At 45.2% G+C, this 23,917-nt stretch overlaps 1 protein-coding gene and 1 long non-coding RNA gene across 2 annotated transcripts in view; one reads left to right on the forward strand and one right to left on the reverse strand.

Moving 5' to 3' along the window:
- LOC135393810 (uncharacterized) overlaps positions 1–20,263 on the reverse strand; it is a 129,027-nt gene extending 108,764 nt beyond the window's left edge. The window contains exon 1 of the long non-coding RNA XR_010422721.1: positions 20,159–20,263. This is a non-coding gene — a long non-coding RNA (uncharacterized LOC135393810). The remainder of the gene's footprint in view (positions 1–20,158) is intronic.
- The window catches only part of LOC135393806 (cell adhesion molecule Dscam1-like), a 293,651-nt gene that overhangs the window by 74,593 nt on the left and 195,141 nt on the right, over positions 1–23,917 (forward strand). The gene's annotated exons all lie outside the window — the stretch shown is intronic.

Here is a 23,917-nt window from a genome sequence, read left to right on the forward strand (position 1 = left end):
AGACGATTTAGAGCAGGAGCAGTAGTTCTAATACAGCCTACCTTTTTGCCACACACGTAGGAAAAGAAACAAGAAGCCCAGACGCCTTTACCAAAAGAACAATCACCGTCCCTCCTCATGCTGCAACAACGCATCAGCCGCTGCTGGTGCCGCTATTCTTTCCGTTAGGGAGAACGAACAACAAAGAACAAAGCCGTTGGCCCAATCTTCCGATGTTCTCCTCCTTTTCTTTTTTTCTTTTTTAATATAAATCCTTCTCACTCCCCTTCTTGTGCACTTGAACATTATATCCAACGTCTCGGACGCGCACACCAAGAACTAGTGGTACAGAAAGCTAATAGCACCACAAGGATGAAAGATATAAAAAAAAACTATAGGAAAGAGCAAAGTAAATAAAAGGGCGAAAGAAGAGCTAGCTGGCAACCCTAAATCATCCGAAAGTAACCAAAAGATCGTGGCATGACAGATAACTCTAGAGTATACGGTAAAGACGAAGTCTCTCCAGAGACAATATACGAAGAAAACCAACACATACAGGGAAGTCGGATGCACCAAGACGCAAGAGGAGCCATACCCTTTATTCATCTATAGTCTAGATCCCAAAAGGGAGACAGACTTAATTGGTGCGAGCAAACAATGCTCGTCCTCTGTTGGCAGAGTACTTGGTCTACGAGGTTTCGTTTTATTGGATCGCGGCTGCAAGGGCGGAGTGACGCGTGTATTGGTTGCAGTCGATTAAGATACAGCGAGTGAGAGATTCCCTGGGGTTGAGTCAATATACTGCATGGGAAAGAACGGAGATGAGAAGGAGTAAGGATAACAAACAGGGGGTGGGAAAGGAATGAAGGGTGGATTGTCCTGGGGTAAGCCGAGGAATATTGGTTTGTTGCGTCGCCGTCCGATTTGGGACGTGGACGGCGTTGGTGTTTGCGTCTGTGGGCTCGGTACGCTGAGCTGTCACGCATTAATGACGAACGTAACGCGTACGAAGATACGCGCGTGTAATATTGTAACAGAACCTGGGCAGAGGCGGGGCGTAATTTATGGAACTTATAAGGGTGTTCTCGCGTGTCACACGCAAGACTTTACGCCATGTGATATGGGGAAATGTACGATACCGTTTAACTGAAAGAAATGTGTGTCATATAAGAACCACCATTCAGTGTAACAAAAACGAGCCCAATGTTGTAGTCTATTGGGCATGCGTAAAGGAACGAAAATCTATACTTCGAAAAAGCGCTTTACTTAGAGAAGAAAACTATAACATGCATGCGTCAAAGCTGCGGCTAAGGATTGTCGTAACGTTGATTGGATCGGTGGGAGGGGAGGGGGAGTACGTTTGGTGCGGATAGAAAAAAAAAGGGGGGAGGAAAGGTTAGTCGTGATGTAGGCTTGCTATCGGATCCTAACACGATTTCTGCGCAAAGCTGCCTAGAATACGCGCGACCTCGCTGGAGCAACATTTCGGCAACTTTAGGGGTGCAACCAACGTAAATCTGATGTAACGTAGTAGTAGATGGGGCAATTAAACGCAGAAGGACAAACACAACAGAAGCCTCACAACGCACGGTTGCATACTTCAATTGAAATCGCTTTGCATACATCTCGTTGTACTACATATGAGAGTTTAATCAATTGAACCACATGTAATCAACATCAGCACCGTTCCCCTGTTTAAACGACGATCCTCATTCAGTTTCTGAGCTTCAGCTCTTCATATCAGAGGTCTCCGCCGGATCCAGGTTGCCGTCAGGAAGGATTCCTTTCGCGCACAATGAGACAGCCCTCCTCGGGGAGGGTAGTTGCGTAGAACGCGGCTCGGACGGCATTGCTCGTTAACGTTGCAGACGCTCTAACGAACCGCGGGACGTCTCAAATTTGTCTTCTCCCTGCTTACGAAATGGCTCCAATCGCTCCTCATGTCTCGGGAGAAACATAGGGAAATAATTGCTCAAATTGTAAGAATGATGGTTGAATGTTTCGTCTGAGAAACGGGATATTACGAAAAATAATTGAAGCTGGTAACGGTAACGAAAACTGAAAAGCATACCAGGTCTCTCGATTACCTCAAACAGAAACGGAACACAAAAATTATCGGCTGGCATTGAATTAGAATAATGGATATTAGTGTTATGCGACGGCCATGGAGTGATTCTTTTTCTCTTTTCCTGAGAGCCCATCTATTCCCCGTAATACTACATGCCTTGAATACCCCACGATTGCAGGGGAGACGCAACATGGAATCTCCAGAATACACCCGTCGCGCGCTCGTGCAGGCCCACGTAATTCTTGAAGCGAAAGCATTCGAAGAGATCTGCGTAACAAAGACTACAATATCGTATACGGGGGTGCAGACCTACGGACTTTTTCTTTTTCAATATTGGCTTGGCAGAACTGTTTAGTGCTGGAAGTCGCCGTCTATGTGTGCGACTCTGGGTAGCAGGGTTTGTTTGCACGCATGTCCAGCTGCTGAACTAGATAGGATGAAGACATATTCCACCTACCTACGTGTTCTTTTTTTCCCCACATCTATCGGTTTATCTATATTCCTACAGTCTTTCTTCGATAATGTAATTAATGATAAGATAATGTATTACTTTACGCAAGCGAAATGAGTTGTATGGTACACACACGCGTCATGGACTTCATGTAGGACGCGTCAGCTTCATGCAGGAAGAAGTGGTTTCCACTCGTATCTCCCGGAGTGTCCTTCCATAACCGGAAATAGCAACGGAAACGTGACGGAATCGAAATTCAAAGGCCGGTATCAGAAACGGAAACGGAAATATTGGAGTAACAAATGTTGGGGCAGCTGCTAAAATATGCCCGTTACCCTTACATGTGTGTACGTACGATAGCTTAAATAATATCGTATTAATTAGAGTAAGCAGTTTACTCTTACACACTTTTTAGGGTCGATTCACACGATGCAACTTTTTGCTGCAACTCGGTTCCCGCTACAGTTGCACGCAACCGAAGTTGCACCAAAAACGTCTCTTTCATACGCCGAGCAACTCGGAATGCCGTAGTTGTCATCGAGCTCGCCAGATGGCGCGAAAAAGCATCACTGTCGGCATTTTCGTCCCATTGCACTGCGATTTCCGCTCGTTACGACTTCAATCCCTTGCGAGTTTGATAATTTTGCATAATTTCCACTGGTCAGTGATAATTTCACAGTCTCGCGTACCGCCGCTGCAATAACTGACACATCGAAGTCTTCCTGATTGGTCGCGCTTGCAAGGCTGAGCCGTGTGATTGACAGGTTGCAGCTAGAGTTGCAGGTGAAATCGCACGTGAAGCGATCGGCTCTGCAACTCTTGTTGCGCAACCAGAGCCTCGCCGTTCACACGGTGCAACTTGGTGTCGCAATCTGATTGCGCGCAATTAAAGTTGCATCGTGTGAATCGACCCTTACGCTTGTAGAACAGCGAATTCCAACAGCGTGAGCGGTCTCTGTAAAGGGTGCTCTACCGCATATAGATCGTTAACGTGGAAAAGCCAACTTTAGAAGTTCTCGGCGCATGGTGGAAGATATATCATAAGCAATTACTTATATTCGACAAATATAAGTGTATAACACATATACTAGTGCAATAAAAATATATAAATTTAGTAGATGTGAACCCCACCTACAATATCTGTACGCGCGCTATAATACTATAATCAGCCGATCACCCTCAATTCTAAATGTACGCAAATATCATTCACTCTTATGGTCGCGCATGATTCGCTGCTGCTATAGAGGATTATTTAATTCAACCACGTCACTAGCTTGCTTCTGGTCACATCCATTACCACGCGGTCCCCCTTTCATGTCCACTTAGCGGATGACTCTCTGCCGGATGAATGTCTCATTGGATGTACGGATGTACAAGCTATCCTGTTTGCTCACTCGCAGCAATTGTGTTGACCGAACCACACAGCGGAAGAGCCACGGCTATCCCTGTTCCTGCCGCGGCCGCTTATGTGTGCTTTCTATGCTTGTCCCTGAGTGGTCTAACCAGGCTCCCCACATATTGAGCGAGCGCATAGGTTACGCGAGCCGTTTGAAAGGAGACGCCCCAGCGAACATTTCATACGGAGACTGAGCAGCGCTTTGAAGAACCACAGTTCCTCGAAGTATGTAATCCCGCACTACACACCTTGTGGGTTAACAGAAGCCGCAGAAGCGGCCGCGTGGTGCAGGATAGTGTATTGTAATTCGAGGTCCGATTATACAGTTTGATTTATACCCATCATACGCAGAGGGTTTACCCTGTTAGTGTATGGTGTTTATTCCACGCTCCTGTCTGACAACATGTGTAGAAAATGACACGAATGTATCCGTAGGATGTACGCTCATTAAGTGTAACCAGACACAAAGAAAAAAAGCAGCATGAGAAAATCGCGTTTCAAAACAACACATTTTAACGAAGGCAGAATAAAATTAGTTTAATTTCTGTTCATTTCTTCGTACTGTTTTTATTTAGACTAACTCACTGTCTTATTTATTCATTTCGATTTTAAGCACTATAAAATAGAAGATAGACATAAAAACAAGTACTTATAGTGCTCATATAAAAGGCTTCATTGTTATGTATGTACGTCTGGTCCTTGGTCAGTAGGATCAGCCCGCTCCCGTTCCAGCATTCTCTAGAACCTTCGCTACGTGCAGAAGATGGACCGTATACCACTCGGCAGAGAGAATGTGCAGGATATGCAAAATCCGCACAGACAACTCGCGCTTTGTGCTCTGATACGCTTCATGAAAGACATATACGGTCTGCGGCCATCTTATAAGGCTCAACGAACACAATATCTCAAGAAAACGATCTGTGTCTTCGTTTCATATAAGCTGCAAGTGTACTGGGGCAGCTGGTTGCACCGGCGTGACCTATATATCTTTTTTTTTCCTTAGCTACCTCTCTCTCTCTCTCACACACACACACTCTTCAGGTATATCAAAACATACAGTTCAACCAAAAACAAGCATAACAATCAATATTCTGACCATCTTGTTACCTTGTTCCCACACCTGCACCACCAACTAAAGAACAAACGCGCTGTCACTAATCACAAAACGTAAAACCCAGTCGCCTATCCTTTCTCCAAAATAGTTTCATGCCACAGCTGTGTTGAATGACAGCAAACAAAAACTCCGGCTTCCCATGAAACAATACAGAAAACTTTCCTCGCTCTGATCCGAGCGTAAATCTGAACGAAATCCAATATCCCCATGTGCTGAACCCCGAGCGCCATTTCCCCGTTGCAAGCTCTAGTATCTATACAGCCACACTCATGCAAATGTCCTCTTTGCACTTGATGGGGACGCGCACTCCTAACTCCAAATACTACCCGTTCTCCTCCTTCTATAAAGTAAGGGGGTAAACAGTGCAGCTTAAAAGCCAGTCTAATAAATCCTACGCTGCTCGTAAATTCCACTTACTGCCTTTACAGACTGTGCCAACTGTTACAGCAATGAACACTTCAAGAGGCGTACAGATTTGTAAAATTTATTGCGAAATGAAACATGCTCTTATTATGCAGCTAAGAAGGCGGAATGTGAACACGGACTTTGGGCTCTGTGCTCGCTTCTAAGTTGTGAGTTTGGGTTCCAAGCACGACAAGGCCATAAAAAGAAGCTAGTACGTGAATGTACGTATGTTCAGTGTTGTCATATTAAGTGCGTAGCACTTAAGGCCGTAGAAATCTCTTGCCCCGAATAGAGACCGTGTAGTTACTTCGAGTCCGCACTTTCGTCGCTTTTACGAGCTCAACAGGAACGTCTTGCGTTCTCGTGTTTAGTTGGCTGGCTTGTGAGTTGGGAGGGCAGTGATAACCGTGCCTTGCAGAACGTCGTCCCGCAGTGAGGTCGGTACAACTTCTTTACAACGATGCAGCACGCCATTAAGTCTTGCAAGTCTTACATCCTGCGCTTTCAGGAATATTCAGTGGCTTCTAAGGTACACCAGACAGACAAAATCAATGAAACGACTGTGAATGAATATGTAAATTGAGAACACCGCACTAAACTTAACATTTGATGCAGACCTCTAAGAGTAATGGGAAGTGTTTTACGTACCAAGTGCCGAAGTATACTGTAAGTATACGTTTGTGAATACTTCTACTGTACTTTGTGGGATAGCTAATCAGATACAGGGCACGCAGTGCCGCGGCGACAGCGAGGGGGCGTGGCAAACGAACCGACTATAAAAGCTGCGGGGTCTCGATAAACGGGGGGAAATTGCCTCGGCAACTGGAAGGTACAATAAACCTGGTATGTTGTTGCATCGATTCCGTTGTTGTGCTGCTTGTTCCATCGCGCGCGGAACGGACGGGCTGAGGCCCCGAGGCTGTGGGAACTCAGGTTTCCACAACTTTAAGTACTTTTTCTACAATACTTTCCTGTCAAGTACTTAGGTGCCTACCTGGCCGGGAAAGGAGGGAAAAAATATCTTAAAAAATATAAAGAAAAAAGCTGTTTTTCTGGGTAAGTGGCCCCCTGCCACAAGTGCGTGCTGAGAACTAGATTCAATACCAATCAAGGCAATACGTCCCCACATTTTGACACCAGCAAGCGATAAAACGAATTAAATTTCCAATGATAACTACTTCGAAGTACCTGTAAGTACTTGGCTAATGACTATCCTCAATGCACTCTTGTTTGACGTATCAGTCTTGTCTATCTGTTCGGTCAAGTAATTGCTGAAGTAAGGTAGAGCGCATGGTTAGACCACCATAATAACAACCAAATCGCTTCATTGTGGTTTTAGATTCTTGGTGAGTGAAGCTTGAAACATACAGAAGAAAGAAACCAGCACGCATTGGAATTGGGAATTTCGATTGTACAGACACATATTTTACACACCGTTATGTATGTTCTCTGAAATAATGGCATAGGAAAATAACATTGCTAGATATCTTCTCCCAATGTTTTTATCTTATCAGCTATCAGCGCTATCAATTTGAAACTAACACAGCCTTCCGAGAAGAGATGTATGTACATAGCAACCATTAATTTTCTTTCTTTCGAATCTATCGATCCGAGAAAGACCTGTACATTGCGCGGCTTCGTAAAAATGATTTTCATTCCGAAATACGCACTGATACAGCCCAATCAGTCGTCTAGGTTCCCCTGTATGTTTCGCACCCCAGACATCATAAATTGATACTGGTACATATATTGTTCAGTTTCATGGGCTTCGTGGGTCTTCAGCCCCCATCGTAGTAGACATTCTCCACCAAGTTCAGCGTCTGCATGGTGAAGGACATCATATATCCCTGCAGTGGATTTCTGGTCACTGCGGTTTAACAGGCAATGAGGAGGCTGACAGAGTGGCAACGGCTGCCGATGAGTCCTCGACAACCGTGCCCATTGTGCTTTCGAGGGGTGACAGGAGGACTCTACTAACTGCGTGGTTTCAGCCCCTGGCTCTGCAGCAATGGCACCGTGACATCACCGATGAATCTCTTATGTATTCGGTAGACCCAAATTTGTCGTTTTCTTTCCCTACCATTCCATTACGCCATTTTACCTAACACCTGCGTAGACTCCGTCTCAATGTGGCTTTCACCCCACAATTCAAATGATCCGCTCCATCTGCGGTGTCGTGGCGAACACCCAGCACATTTTTATGGAATGTGTACACTATACGCCCCGCAAAGGCGGATACTCTGTGATGAGCTTGCTCGTATTAGCAAGAGATCGCTCAACTTAGCTGCGCTTTATAAATGACACGCTCTAGTATACTTGCGCTGATGTTAGGTTGAGTTGGGTAGGGTTAGGTTAGGCTGTAGCACTCAGTGGCCCCTATGAAGGTCCTGTGCTCCTTCGTAGGGTCCTTCACCTGTTCTTCTGTTCGTGGACTTCTTGTCGTCCACGAGGTTTCTCGAGACGCTTTAATTTCCTCTCGTGATCATGATGATGATGATGATGATGATGATGCGGATAATTTGGACCACCCGAGGTTCTTTTGACGTGCGCCGGGAATCTTCGCCACACGATCCTGGATGCAATGTTTACCCTCCCCCACATTGCTACCGCCCTCGGCAGGGATCGAACCCGCGATCTTGAGTTCAGCCAGGAAAGACGTTACGGACTGAGCTACCGAGGACGGTAATGTCTCGTGTTTTCACATCATCTCCATATAATGTTCCGCGTGCAATGAAACAACCCACCATCATCGTCAGCATCTGTTGGTGTTGTTGTATTTGTCAGTTGACAAGAAACCAGTAAACCTTCAAACAAAGGGATTAGTTATGTTAGAAGACTGCAGTACAGCCTAGCTGCACAATGGACAAAGCGCACCCACGCAAAGCATCTAACCATGCCCTCACAACTTTATCGTACTTCTGCGTGCAGAGTACAGCTAAACGGGTTGGCACCCTGTGAGAAACTACCATCCCCCGAGAAATAAGAAAAGCCCTCCGAAAAACTCAATTTCTTATTCCTGTAGCATGTCTTCTTCGTCATCTCATTCGATGGTCGCCTCTTGTTCTCATACCAGTCACCGCGAGAGTGAATCATCCGGATATGAAAACACTATCATCCGCAACTCGCTTTATTACCACTCGCACCTCGAGGTATTCGCGGCTCTTAATGAAACGAACCAATGCCCAGCCGCAAAGAAATCCCGGAAGAATAGCGCGCGAGAGATAATGAAATATCTGAAGACGGCGGGAAGGACATTTCGGAAGTCCCGCCTGAATATTTCATGAGCAGTAGTTCTCATAAGCAAACCCGACGGGACGCACTGAGGTTCTCGAGATTTCTGCTTCAAAATCGAGCGCTAGGTGTCGAAGCGTGACCTCGCATTTCTAACGTGTCAACACGTTGAGTTCCGAGAGCGTCTCTATGATGCACCGCTGCGAATGCCGTACTCGTGTGGATGCTGATCACGTCAAGTTGAGATGATATGAGGCAAAAAGAAGAAACGGTGAGATGCTCTGGGATCGAATACAGAGCGCGCACGATTCACTATCAATAGACTTGTTCAAGCGGTCGCATGCGTTGCAAAAAAAAACAGCATCCTTGTTTCTTTTCTTTTTTCTTCGGTTATGATAGTATTCAAAACGAAATGCAGAGATTAATGTCATTCTTCTGTTCATTTCCACCTCCTGCTGCTTCTTAAACAGTCGCTGTTCAAACATGCACCGGTACATTCGAAGTGTGTCGTCTACAGTCATAGTTATCGATATCGTGTGGATATTATGAGTAGTGTATGCGTGACTAATATCGTGAGTATTGGCGCCGAAAGCCCTTCTATCCCAAGTATAGTGTAGGCATGAATAGGTGATGCTTCAGGCTGCCAGCAAAGTCTCTCAGAAGTGATTTAGCGGCTTGGTCTCAATAAGTGACTCAAGAAAGCACGCAGACGACTAACATACGAACACTTTAGTTACCAATAGCATGCTCTACGCGCCTCGAATGTGGTATTAATTTATGCTGCAGGGTCCTCGCGACTTCGATTATACGACGTTCAAGCGAATCAGCTTGTGCGCAGCGCATGGTGGCGGCAGATGGTATTAGTATGCCTACTTGGTACATCTAATTAAGAACTTTGTCGATATTCCCAAGGAAGTCGAGAGTACAGACCGCACAATACACAGCCGTGCCATGGGATAACCTCCCGTGTAAACGTCCTCAATCTCACGCGTGTGCAATAATTTTGCCCAGAGTTCTGTAGCGCGCACGCTGGGACTTCAGCGAACGCCACTTTGTCTTTAATGTATCTCGCAGTGGACGACGTGTCTAAACAACGCGTACCATGCCTCCATGTACGCCCGTGTGTTTAATATAATAACGTATTGTAAAGGATGACATGTCTTCATAAATCCGTAACCATGCTGCAACCACAAGAACGGCATTAACACAGGCATGACGACGATGACACGGCGTGTTTCACCACTGGTGCCCTGCTCCATTACGTGTGATATTGTGATTAGCGATATGGGAATTAGTTTGAAATGCGTGAGGTGCGTCACGAAGCCATTAAAGCGTTCCAGGTAGCTGTGCTCTAGAGCAAAAGACAAAGCATAATAACAGAAACCATGACTGAACGAAGTTCGACTCCAAAATTCTACACGGACTGCCGGACTAACGCTCACCATCAACAAACATTTCCTGCCAACTTACACCCGATTGTGTGTTGGAAGAAATCACTCTCTCCTGCTCTCGTACCCCTACAAACCCTTACAGCTCTTATTACAGAAATCGCAACATGCGTCTAAAGCGTTTGGAGCAAATCTGAGGTCTTCGTGAACTCCACGAAAAATCGAAGACCCTGACGGTACTGAACATGATTGTGACAAGGGCTCAGAGTTGCAGCCGCGCTAAACGTCTTCCTGCTGCTGTACATTAAGTCAGCTAGATTCCTCAGATAAAGTGTCATAAACTTGTAGGTGAGTTGTGAGGTGAGCTCAACAAGATCGCGGAATCACATGAAGTTAACCCTAAACCCTTACCATAAACCCCGGTTGCGAACCACGATATTTACATCGACGTCACGTGACACTTGCCGTTATTCCTTCTAGCTTTCCGTCAGTTCCGGACAACTTAGTGGACGTCGATCGGATTCTGATTTTTATCCCCACAACAGAAAACATAAGAAAGCGAGACGTGACCTCGCATTTTGAGCGTGTCAACAGCAAGAGGGAGAGAAGCCCTCGATAGTGAAACCTCTCATAGTGACCCACGCTATGGTGTACAGGTTGCAGCGCCTTCACGAATGGAGCTCCCGTGGATGCTGAGCACGTAACTCCGAGATGAAATGAGGCGGAAAGAAAGCGGAAAAGGATCTGAAAGATTGAAAGGGGAGTCCTTTCCTCTGATTGCGTAACCAAATTCGTGATGGTTGCCAGTGCAATCCTCCTCCTGTTTGTGTTCGTGAGAACTAGAATGCATGATTCATTTCTTCGTGGGTGGCATCGCATTTGAAAGAGGTTGCCTACAGATTTTTGTGGAACTATGGAGTGCAACTAAATCACGCTATTCAGCAATTCAGCAAGGGCAGCTGCTGAAGCTTTTTTTCACGATCCGATCTGCATCTAGGATAGGGTGCCGCGTAAGTGTTCGTTGTTAAGGACTATTCGCTGGACTACCTCGCGACACAACTGTGATGATGAGCGACGCCACAGTGGTCCATCTTTGAACTAATTTTGCCCACTTGAGGGTGATTTAACGTGCGCCGATTGCGTTACATGGCGTTCGACCCCCAAACCTTGATATCAGAAGGAGTACACGTTGCCGACTGATCCACTAAGGCCGGTATATTCGTTCTTTTCTGCTCTCAAGATGGAGAACAGGTTGGATGAAAACGTGAAACGTCGGAAGAAGCGTGAGAGGAGAATTGCATGGCAGAATGAATGAATAAAACCGCCGTAAGTAATTGTTAGCCACATGACTCACATCCCCATTTTTTTCTTTATCACATCACCATCACCATCAATTGTTAGTCAATAGCGGTAATACACGCTGGAATTAAAATACGCTGGATTTGAAAATCTCTAGTGTGGCTACACAATAGGAGGGAGCACAATTTGAAACATTTTTGCCGCATCTCACGAAGTACTACATTCGTCCAACACGACATTTCATAAGATGCTGAGGTGCTTTATAGAAATAGTAGTATTGAGGGAGGGCTTTAGACTCTGCAATGCGATTGCTTCGTGGTAAAGAGGGTAGGTACGTTTGCATAAAAGGCAGAACATCGCACCCTTCTTGTTCTTCTTCTTCTTTTTTTTTATCAGTTAGATGAAACTTCCCATTTATCATCTTAAAAGTACAGTAAAGTAAAGCTGCTTGTCATCAGTTGACAGGGCCACAGAAGCGAACGTCTAACCTCAAGAAGCGAGGACAGGAATAGCCGTCCTCTTCCCATAAATGAAATTGCAAACTCGTCTGATCTGACGATACTTGAAAGCAGGACCCACTTTCTATTTTCGTATGAACTGTCTCACCGTTGTATTTTTTTAAAAACTAGCACGAGACGCAGTTGTACGCACTCTACGGCATCCAGATACGTCTCAGCAGACACCATTCAGTGTAAACCTAATAAGTTTCTTTAAATTGCTACCATGCGGAAGCATTTTGCCGGCCTTTCCAAAGCCCTCCCTGTCTCCTCGCGGGCATGGAAAGGCAATAATCTGTCAAAATCGCGTACCCTAACCTCTCTTTATGGGAACGTGATTTACGGCGGAGAAAGCCCTTCAATGAAGCACCCCCGCTGTGTAAGGAGAGGGTAAAGCAGAACTCCTTCAGTGGCTGAGTTACGGCTTTGGCCGTGAAGAACACCGCTCATTGCGAAGCCATTTTCCCTGAGTAAGCAATGATCGTAGGAAAGCCAGGGGCCCGTAAACATCGACTGAGCTTGCGCTAAGATGAGGCTGGCCAGGAAAACCATGGTCATTCTGACCGGAAGGGTTGTTGGTTATGAGGCCTTGTAGGTTAGCGCATGCTATGTTGTGAAACGTAATTGGTCGTTTGGAAGAGGCCAGACGGCTCGTGAAAATGGTATGTGTCATACACTGTAAGGAAAAGAAAAAAGGAGTAACTTTACTCCTTTGGGGGACTAAATGCATTGCCACAAAAAATAATCCCTTTCGGGAGTAAATGAATGTCACAGAGTGGAGACTGTATTTCACGCTTTGTTCTAACAGTCCCAGGTGCATAATTCGTGTGCATGCATGAAAATACGTGGAATCCAACCGTCAACCGTGATATATCGAGTGATATAAAACCTTGCGACATACACAGGGCACAGTGCGCGAAGAAAGAAGAGCTAATTGTTTCTTACACTGTGTGGCTGAAAAATTGCTAAGCTGGCTAAGTTATAGAGCCTTATGGCATGAAATTGACCAAGAGCAGATATTTACGTAGACTGTTACATTCAGAAGACCATTTGCAAAGTTCAGTGATTATTCGCAGTTCTGGGGAGTAAATGTCGGGGTTAGGGGACTAAAATGGGGAGTAATGGCAGTCTAGGTGACTGGAATCTGAAATTACTCCCTATTTCACTCCTTCTTTCCTTTTTTTTCTTAGAGTGTAGAATCCCCAACAACACCGAATATCTTCTGGATGTACGAATAATGTCCTAACGGATTCGCACGTCCGAAGGATTTCCCTCAAATATCCTTCGGACGTACTAATCTGTTTGGACATTATTCGTACATCCAGAAGACATTCGGTGTTGTTGGGTATGTGCCGTACCAGTTCGCGTGGCTTAGTGGTTAGTGTGCTGACCATGTCTGTTCGTGACTGGGAGGTACCCGGGTTCGAATCCCGGTGCCGGCTCTTCTGTCTGGGGTCTTTCTTGGGTTTTTCTCCGGCGCTGTCAGACGTGTGTCGGCACAGTTTCCTTAGAAGTCGGCCCAGGACGCACATTCCCCCAAAGCGGTAGTCGTGAGGTTGCCCAGTTCTGTGAGGCCAGCAACGGGACCTCTTGCAGAAGCACGACGACCACCACCAGCAGCATGGCGCTGTGCGCAAACTGTGCGTTCGCTAGTTTCATTTTGACGCCTGCAGCGTGACGGCCCGTTACAAAAACAGTAGGGTTTCTGGCTTGCATCGTTGTAACGTCTGACAAAACTACAGACGCCGACAGCCGACGAAACCCCGGCGTAGGAACGAGTTGCATTCGTTTGTTACATTTAAAATTGGATTCAACCACATCCGCATGTTTTTCACGCCTTAGCGTCAATTGCGCTATTGATGGCCACAGAATGTTTATCCCGTGTTGACCCCGTGCACCTTATACGATGACTACGTGACTATGATGTGCCGTGTTCTGTACAACATAAGTTTATACCCGTGGCACGTGGTTTCGAAAAACAAAAAAAGGCAATAACTGCTTCATGCGGTAAGTTTAAATGGCATTCGTGCAGTGCCACGGCAACAGCTTTGACGACATTTTCCTATTCTTGATCCCGTTGTTTGTGTATAGACTATCAATTTCAGTTAGCATACTATCGCTTTCTACAGCAGAACCAAGATGTTACAGAAATCTGTTTTCAAGAAACCGTCGAGTTGTTCGGAACTTCCAACGACAAGACTCAGACGCTCGACGACACCAAGGGCAGACGCAATTGTTTTGCGAGTTGGCAACCTGTGTTGAAAGCACCTGGTGTTCAAACATAGTAAAACGAATCCACATGAGTAACAACATAATATTATTACATTTCAATATATTCATTACATTTTCAACCTGCGAGCTATGCCTCATTCTTTAAAATTTGTACCACATATCTTATACCTCACTGAGTGGGGTGCGTCATTTTCGCGGCTTTTAATTTCTTAAAAAGGAACGGGTGACACAATCTTGGTAAATAATGCGTTTTTTTTTTGGCACGGGTATTACTCTAGTACAGCGGTGCGAGCAGTAGCTACACTCACTGTTAATCCCAAACTGTGCAGTATTTGATCGCGAAAATGTTTTTCGCCGTTCTACGTATTCTTCAAGCAGCCGATGCGTGCTAAACATTACTCAGTTTGTAAGATATAGCTCAACGTCGACGTTTACGGACGTCATCAACTGTTAAAAGCAGTGTACACCTACGCACTGCTGCAGTGATGAACGAAGTGGACAGAGCGACGATCACTCTCGAAGTATAACTGAAAGCGCAAGGAGGGACACCCGGACAGAGTCAACGACAACAGGCATCGAACACAGCGGGAAAAATCAATACGCAGAGCTGAATCGATGATGAAAGCGACGACGGACGCAAGAACGACGTGACCGGGGAAAAGGGGAAATAAAAATTGCACACACAAACCAGAAAGTTTAAAGAGGAAAACGAAAGTTGAGGCGTAGATGGCCGTGGCGCGACGGATGACAGAGAAATGGAACAAGATTGACACCCTCCCACTGAAAGACTCTGGTCTGGGAACCTTGTTGCCACTCAGGAAGGAAGGGAATAAAATACTGTCGATAAGCTGTCGATATTTCGGAGGGCAACCGACAATATAGCGGTAGTGCAATCAGAATGGGACGACAATTGATTATTATGTCTGCACTGAGATCGTGCGTTGAGAAAGCTGGTACGTAAACGGCATCACCATATAATAGGATATAGAGTTTCAGGCTTGCGGCTGTTCATTACTATGGTTATTATCCGGCGCACCCTAATGGGCGGCAGTTTTTCCGGATCATCGATATATCGTCGGCCTCCAAGTACCACGTCTGCAGCGGCCAGTACACAGGCAAAGCATTGAGACACACTGTGCTGTTCTTGCTTCAGGTAAGTCCTCATTATTGGCACTGGACAAGCTCCGTAAAATAATGACGAGGGCATAGCAAAGCCTATGGTATGTCCTCTTAAGAAATAAAAAAAAATAAGACGGTTGAGAGCATCTATTTTATGTATAAACTACACTTTCGTGCAGTAAGGCTGCACTTCTTCAGGTTCAGACCTGAAGCGAAGCCTATGTTTTTGTCTTTGTATATTAAATAGATGCTCTCAACCGCCTTATTATTATTATTTTTTTTTTGAATCACTTCCGTCGACAACTTCACATTGATCTTCATACGTTTTCTACATACGTTTTGTGTATCCGCTTGTACAACAATACAAACACGCGACTCATCATGTTCCGGCGCATGAAGTGCTTGTTTTGCCTGGTACTACTGTGCATGGTTTCTTAAAGTAACTCACCTGCTTCAGTCCTTCAGCGTTACAGAAACTAGCGCAACGTCTTTTACGACTCCACAGGAAGGGCTTTACGGTTCACACATCTATATGCGTCCACTGACACAGTTGGCAAAACATATTACAAATTTGTCCGTCCTAGAAACTAATAATTGGCGGTATACGTGGAACACATACGACTGGTAATGCCCATATGGGCAGAATAATTTGGTTTTCGGTTTGATAGAGGCAGCTCCCATGGAGTATAGTGCCTCTATAAGTCATGGAATAACTGGGAACGGACCAGCAATGATTATTGCATTGCTCGAACCTTTGACGCTGTAATCCAACTAGTCTCACAGATTCCTGAAACATGCATTGGAACATTTTGGCTATATGTGGTAAGCAGTTGGTCTTACATTAACGTGCAGTTATGGACGAAATTCTTAAACCATCTCGAAAGATTAGCACCTCGGGGTACCTTTACTTAGAAGGACATCTCAGAATCTCTCTCTCTCTATCTATCTATCTCTCTTATTTTTTTCTTTTTCTCTTTTGCTCGATCCTTTCTATCAATGTCGGTGATGGTTGTTGAGACAAGAACTTAACAGCAAACAATTCGTGTTCATCTTCACGTTCATTTACGCCCCTTTACACATCCACTTATTGATTTAAAGTTAGAATGCTGCCACATTATGAGGATGTGGTGCAAAAGACATATCATACATTACAGTATACTACATTTTGTGTACTGATTTCTTGCAATGGTTGTTCCTGGTTATACTTGACTTCTTAACATATTCTTAACTGCTGAACTGTAGAATAGCAAGCCGTCTTTTCTGGCCGACTTTTCCTGCCAAAATAAATAGACCCCCCCCCCCCCCTTACCCAGGCCTTCCTTTCGGTCTTCGCATTGCATCGTTCACTTGCTAATGGAAATTTACAATAGAACCTCGTCCCGCAGGCATACAAAATAAATCTGAGCATAGATGAAATCAAGTCTCTGTATAAGATATATATTGTCCTACCTCTAAAACATTGTGAATTTTGTGGTTAGCCAATCTCCTATCTCTCTCGAGATCTCTATCTCATCTCTATCGAGAAGAGAAAAAGAAGGGCAAGAGATATATAACAATACGAGAAAGCAAAGCAGTGCAAACAGGTCTCTAGGAACAATTGCAGCTGACGGGGACCCGCAAGAAATTGGAATACTTTCTAGAATTCCCTCGGCGGCCATTCTCAGTCGGGGAAAAGTTTGGACTGTGCCGTCATCAAACTGCAGTTAGGAGGACGCCGGTGACGATGGTGCTTCAATCCTTCGTCATGTTTCACTCTCAGCGAGGTGTGTAGTTGTAAGGGGAGGACAGGATGGGGGCCGCTGACACGTGCAGATGCCACTGTCTGCGTGGCGTGCAATCTATCTGCCATCAAACAGTGACATGACCCGATGTTCATTCAGGCCTCGTTCGAGAGCTCGCCATATTTCGCAGATGGCACGAAGTTTCACCTAAATGATGGACCACAGTGGGAAGCGACAAACAGTGTCTTGTGCTGTCTCGAATCAATTCACTTAAAATGTGTAAACTTCGCAAATATATGCAGTTGTGATCCGAAGTTACGGAAGTATATATTGCACACGTCGTAGCTGGAGAAGGGGTATATGTGTTTCAGTTGCTTTGGACTATTTAGAGGGCCTGACTTTTCTGGGTTAAATGCCTTTAGGAAAGGGGGTGGGGAACCGGGTGCTATTGATACATTCTGGTGTTATGAAATTTTCATTTTTTTTTTCATTCCTGTGCTGCGTGCCGCCCGCAGTTAAAAGTGCATATACTGGTGAAACACGCATTATCCGCAAAATTATAGTCCCAAGAACGATACGTTATAACGTCAAATATTGCGGACATCTAATATTTAATTCAAACAGGCTCATAGATTGCTATTCAGTGGTGTAGGGGATAAGATGTACGTCACTGCCGTTCAGGGAGGAACTGGGTTTAACCCAAATTAGTCCGAAACTGTTTCGGAGAGAGGGAATAATCATACCTATTTACATAACAATAATAAACTTTATTTACAGGCCCAAAAACAATACCAGGCCGTAGTGTTGAAGCGCGAAAAGAAAACGAAAACTAATGCGTTATATAATGGTCCAGTCGAGGTGGTATTAGGTTAGGTTAGGTTGGGTTGGGTTAGGTTAGGTTAGGAGTGTTGGTGAAAGGGCTCGCCGTTGTCGGCCTCACAGAGATGGGCAATGTCACGACTGACGCCCTGGGAGAATGTGCGTCCTGGGCCGACTTCTAAGGGAACTGTGCCGACATATGTCTGAAACCGTCTGAGGAAAACCCAGGAAAAACCCCAGGCAGCACAGCCGGCACCGAGGTTCGAACCCGGGTACCTCCCAGTCGAGCACGCAGGGCATACATGAGCGATTAATCAACGATTAATCAACGCTATATGTAAAAAGAAGAAGAAAAAAGAGACGGAATGCACCGCCAAAGTGAATTCCGCAATAAAACGCATAAATATTTGCGTTAAATTGAAATAGATACAATATAGCTGTTAAAATATAGCGTCAACATACGATGTTTCGTGCTTTATTGTCCCTAGAACATGTTATGCCTCCAGCTTCCGCCACTAGAACTGCCACTCAAATCAAAATAGTTGAATATACGCTATATTGGCCTCGTTGGAGCACTCCGTAGTCGGTAGTGTGTTCGCGTACTGACCCCGAAGTTGGGGGTTTGATTCCGGCCGTGAACTCCAGGAAGTTGACGGCAGGGTACATGCACGTTCCTTAAACACGCGGCCTTCCGTGAGAGACGTTAATTACGGTGTGCTGAGCTTTCTACGCATGCTAAAGATCCCCGAGGCGTTGTCTCGCGAAATAAAGTCACGAATTATCATATGTACGCGAAATACGTTCATGACATAATCAATTTCATAAAAAAACTAATATTGCTTACGGCATGCACTAATCTTACAAGTCAAACCTACGAGGCTTATTCTAGTCAGCGATTCTCACTCATTCACAGACTCGGCGTCAATCTTAACTGCACACACTGCATCAGGCGTTTAACCCGCTAGCACCCCTGCGCTCCGATAACCAAAGACCACATCAACTTCCACCCTTATCTCCTCATATACGCACAGTGCCGTATCTCCATTAACTATCCTGCGTTTGCCTTGAGCCCATGTATCTACAGTCGCGCCATCTTTCGTAAAGCCTCGCAGCACTGCGCGCTAATCTCTTTCGAAAACTTTCCTTTCCAAAAACACGCTTAATCAGTACAAACAAACGGACGGTTTTCAACGCGGAGCTTAATTTGGGTCGAATAATTAATCCCGGACATAAACTCCGGAGAAGGGAACCCATGCGGGGATGACGCTTTTGACTGCGAGGGATTTAGTACGCTCTCACGTAAAACAGTCGCGTCTCAAATTCATCCAAATACAAGACCACAGAAAAGAAAACCGCTGGAACGCTTCGTAAGGGACTCCCCCCTGCGCGTATGCGGCACCGTGACAATAAAGCGCCGCATAATGACCACGTGCCATAAATAATAATCCTGGACTAACTCCCTGATGTAGCGCAAATACCGCTGGCGCCAGGGGAAGTAAAAGTAACTGTAGTTTTTTTTTTTTTCCTTCTCAACCATTCTCTACCGTTTATTTTCATTAGTATTCTTGGTATAAATATATTTAGGTACAAGTTTCAGATTTGTCGTCTCGCTTCTGTCGTTAATAACGCTGTTCCTATTCCGGTTCTCGCTCTAGAAAACGTGTGTATTTTTGTGTACATTTTTCTCTGCTTCTGCAAAGCGACGAAGCAATTTGCAGTGCCCAGTTAATATTGTCCTCCACGTAACACTTTTTTTATTTTGTGCTTTCCTACCTTCCCGGTAATTGCTGCTAATGCAAATGGGCAAGGGTGGAGACCGACATGATGTTTTTTTTTTCTTTTCAGTGACAAAAATAAAAATTACTGAGCGAGAACAGCACAGCGGCTGCATGGTTTGACTCCTTAAGCACGCTCTGGAAATTAAGGCGTTTTTCTTTTTCGTTTTTTGCAACTTCAAGGCCTAAAGGACGATGAAAGGCGACGATCTCTAGCAATGTCGTTTTGGCTGCGCGGTGTAGGACATGAACGCGATTACGTGTGGGCCAATGATGTGCATCTTTTAAGCGTATTACTTGGTTTTCAGGTCATTTATTCTGCCTTACGTCTTGAACTTGCAAAGAGCAAAAAGAGAGAAAGCTGTGAGGAAGACGCAAAATGGGAACTAGCTGGTCTAAAACTAGCTGATCCGAACGAAAACACCGGGAAACGGAAAAAAGCACAGCGACGACATTAACGTATTCTCGAGAATCTGTCTTGTCGTCACTGTGTGTTACCGTGTCTCCGTTTTCCATTCTGTCAAAGAAAGCTCTGTTTCATGCCTGGTTCTGTTGGTAGCGTACTGCCCTACCGAGGTCTAGTGAAATGCATTTACAAGTCCGGAAGTAAAAACCAGGTTTTTTTATCAGTCAATAATTCAGGAATAGGTTTTGTGATACTTACGAAACAGTGGCGTTTTCAATATTGTAACAAAGACCGGGCAGGTTATTACATATTGCTGACAGACGCGACGTAGCACACAGAAGACGAGACAGACGATGTCGCAACTTTCAACCTCCGTTTACCGAATGACAACAATTGGATCAAAAATACATCACGATAGCTGAACAACGAGACTACACCACGCGAGGCTTCCTCTCCCCTCTCATCCAAGCCGCGTGCCTTTATTTATCAGGGCTTCCTGTTTTTTTTTTTTTTTTGTTAATATTGCGATAGGCGTGCTCAAACATTTATCTTTTGCTTCTTTGTGTTCCAGGCTTCAAGGACAAGTGTGGTAGCTCGAACATAAAGAAAACAAAAGATAAATCTGTGAGCACGCCTACCGCGATATTATCAAAATAAATAAATAAATAAAACGGGGAGACCCGATAAATAAAGGCACGTGCTGTAGATGAGAGCGGAAAGGAGGCAACCCGGCGGGGTGTAGTCTCGTTGTTCGGCTAACTTGATGTATTTCTGATTCAATTGTTGTCCTTCAGTAAACAGAGTTTGAAAGTTGCGCTATCGTCTGTCCCGTCGTCTGTGTGTTACATCGCGTCTGTCAGCAGTTTTTAATATTCCTCCAGACACACACGCAAAAAAAAAAAACATGTACAAAGGCGCGCGATGTATATATACCTTGTGCACCGCCCACCGACCGTAGAACTTGTTGCGAACGCATCACCAAGATAGATGTCGCTCTCAAACTATAGCCTCCAGGATACCTCAATACGAGTACCTTCTATATAGGGTGAAGACAACCGCGTCATGTACTTGGATATCCACCATCTACTAGCCTCTTGCGCTAACAAAGCTGTAGCTATACTATACCAGCATAACTATACTCTTGCACTGCAAATGTGCCACTGCATTTTTCAACTGAGTAAATAAATAGCAGATGAGGCTTGAAAAACTCGTTGAAAGCGGAACACAGCATCCAGAGCACGGTTACAGAGGGCTTCAAAATGGCGGCTTGGAGGCGTTCGTTTCCGCGAAGGGTCGCTCCACTCTACAGCTAAGCTCTACAGCTAAGAAAGAGCTAGTACTCAGGCACACTAATACAGGGGGAGGGGGGATCTACTTATTTCATTCTAACACGCTCTGTCCAGTTTTCATGCGCTGTAAACTCGAAGAATAATGTGTGGGAAATTTTGATGTGACCTACCATGGTGAACTTGATTTTGCAGTAGGTATTCAGTGGACCTGGAGGAGATCCATCAGTGGAGTCGACGTACAATCGAGCCACACTGGTTCTATTATTAAAGATGACTCCCCCAAACAGAGATATGGCGCCGTTTTGTCGTTAAGTATACCAAACTGCCATTTCTACCAAACTGCTAGACCACCAAAGTTTTCTACAAACATTCCTACCAAACTGCCAAAGAACTAGAACTGAAGAACTGACAACACTACATCTGAAGAACTACTCACTGGATCTTTCCAATCCACATGTGTGATCTACAATACCCATAAGCCCAATAACACATCATCCCTAACCCTCAAAGGAGCTATGAACTGTACCAAGTGAGCCCGCCGACTGTGTCGGCTCTAAACGGCGATTTCAACGTGTTGTCTGTGTCACCTTTTGTATAGGTGAATTTGATAGGTGCGTATCTTCAGTACATAGCACGCTCCTAGCCAACCATCTTCCCGAATGACAACGTTCTCGCCCATGATTTTTTGATAACGAGAGGCGGAGCCTATTACGTATCTATTATGCACGGCTACTGAGGCTACTTCTGGCCCTGAGGGTATTGAAAATAAATAAATAAATAAATTACGCTACACCCAGACACAACTGGGTAAATGACCTGACGATTTTGTAATACCGGCGCTCAGGTTCCCTACCTTTGCCTGCCCAGTTTAACGAAAACGTGAATAACTGCTAAGCACGGAGTGTAAGCCACAACATAGCCAACCGAATAGCATAGATTAGTATTACTGCTACGCGCTTTTCGCTTTTGTCTTATCATGAGTATCGATAACATAACGTGCTAGGGATCGCCGCTGTGCAGTACACTTAATCATACACTAATATTTCATTGTCCTCCAGTAATAAAAAACAAAAGCGCCACTCCCAAGAGTGGAGCTCCTGCGATGAGAATCGTTCTCGCAAAAATAAATGGGTTTAGTAGTGGAGCACCTGCTTCCTCTACGCCACGTAATTTTTTTTGTGGCATGCTTCGTGATGGAAGTGTTTTCGATTTTTTGTTGTTTTTAAGGCAACGCCGAAGCACGTGGCTTAATGTACTCCGGCATGGCCTTCAGCAATTTGTCGCACCATTACTCCCTAACCAGGTAAGATAAAACGTAGCCAAAATTGAAAACTACCCACCGCCGTTGTTCCACTCAGCACCGGTGTCATTAACATTAGCATATTTATCAGGTGAGTCTAGCGTAGAGTGTTAAGTTTGCCCTTTTTTGTGTGAGAAAACTATTTTCAGGGTCAATGGGTGTGGACTTTTACGTAATGTATATACGGGTAGTTCAGATAACTTTACGAAGCAATCGTCAAAGCAATAAAGCTGAAAAAAAAAAACTGTGTGCGACAAAACAAATGTCTGACGTGATGGATTGGACAGAACGGACACAGAAGGACACGTATGGCATTCATCATGCCTTCATCAGCGTTCTTCTGTGCGTTCCATCATGTCAAGTTTTAACCAACCTGCTCTACACCTCATAGCACAAACAAATGTGTTCGACGTGTCTACGGGTTGTCTGGCAGGCTTTTTTACTGGTTACTTTACTGGTTACTGGTTTACTAGGTTTCTGGTGATGTAGATTGCTTGATAATACCTTGCACGTGCGACATTTATAAGAGCATGTGGTCTAGTCTTTGCAGACGGCAATGACCGTCACATTAGCACGAAATTCTAACTATACGGGACACTACTCGTCTATGCCATGCACCAGGGAGATGACTGTGTATGCTGCGACCATCTTTTAATACTCAACGCTCGTAACATTGCCAGGGAGTCATTCGCATCCCGTTTTGACACAAACACACACACACACCGAGTGCGCCTCGCTGCAGCGGCGTGGCGATAGGTAAGGTAAGCGGCTGTCCTGGCTAAGAAGGTAGTCACAGGTTGTTTGGGTAGAACGCAAGAAGCATACAGGGAAAGACTGCACTGATGTTGCGTGGAACGAATAGCCCGATCTAAAGTGCAAAGCAGTGGGATATGGCATACTTCACATCAGCGGCGTAGCCAGAAAGACATTTTGGGAGGGGTTCTATGGAGACTTTGCATGGGAGAGGATGATATCCCTCTCGTTTCCCACTCGCAAATGCACTACCAAAGTTACCATTTTGGGGTGGTTGAACACGCAGAACCCCCCCCCCCCCCGCCTTCATGCCAGTGCTTCAAACTGTACGAGATCAGCTATTGAAGTTCATTGGGTCGTCATGCTCTTATGCACGAGAGTCTCCAGAGAACATCCCTTGTCTGCCCCCCGGTGTGACGGCAGCAAGTCGTCATCCCTGCGTCCCACTTTTCACATCGATGGGGCAAGTTGTTATGTTATGGTAATCTAGAATGGTAATGCTAATAGATGCAGATGAAAGGGCTCGCCCTTGTCGGCCTCACAGAGGTGGGTCACGTCACGACTGACGCCCTGGGGGAACGTGCGTCTTGGGCCGACTTCTAAGGTAACTCTGCCGACATATGTCTCAGAGCGTCTGAGGAAAAGCCCCAGACAGCACAGCCGGCAGCGGGATTC

The sequence above is a fragment of the Ornithodoros turicata genome, chromosome 5 (genome assembly GCF_037126465.1).
Source record: "Ornithodoros turicata isolate Travis chromosome 5, ASM3712646v1, whole genome shotgun sequence".
Lineage (NCBI taxonomy): Eukaryota > Metazoa > Arthropoda > Arachnida > Ixodida > Argasidae > Ornithodoros > Ornithodoros turicata.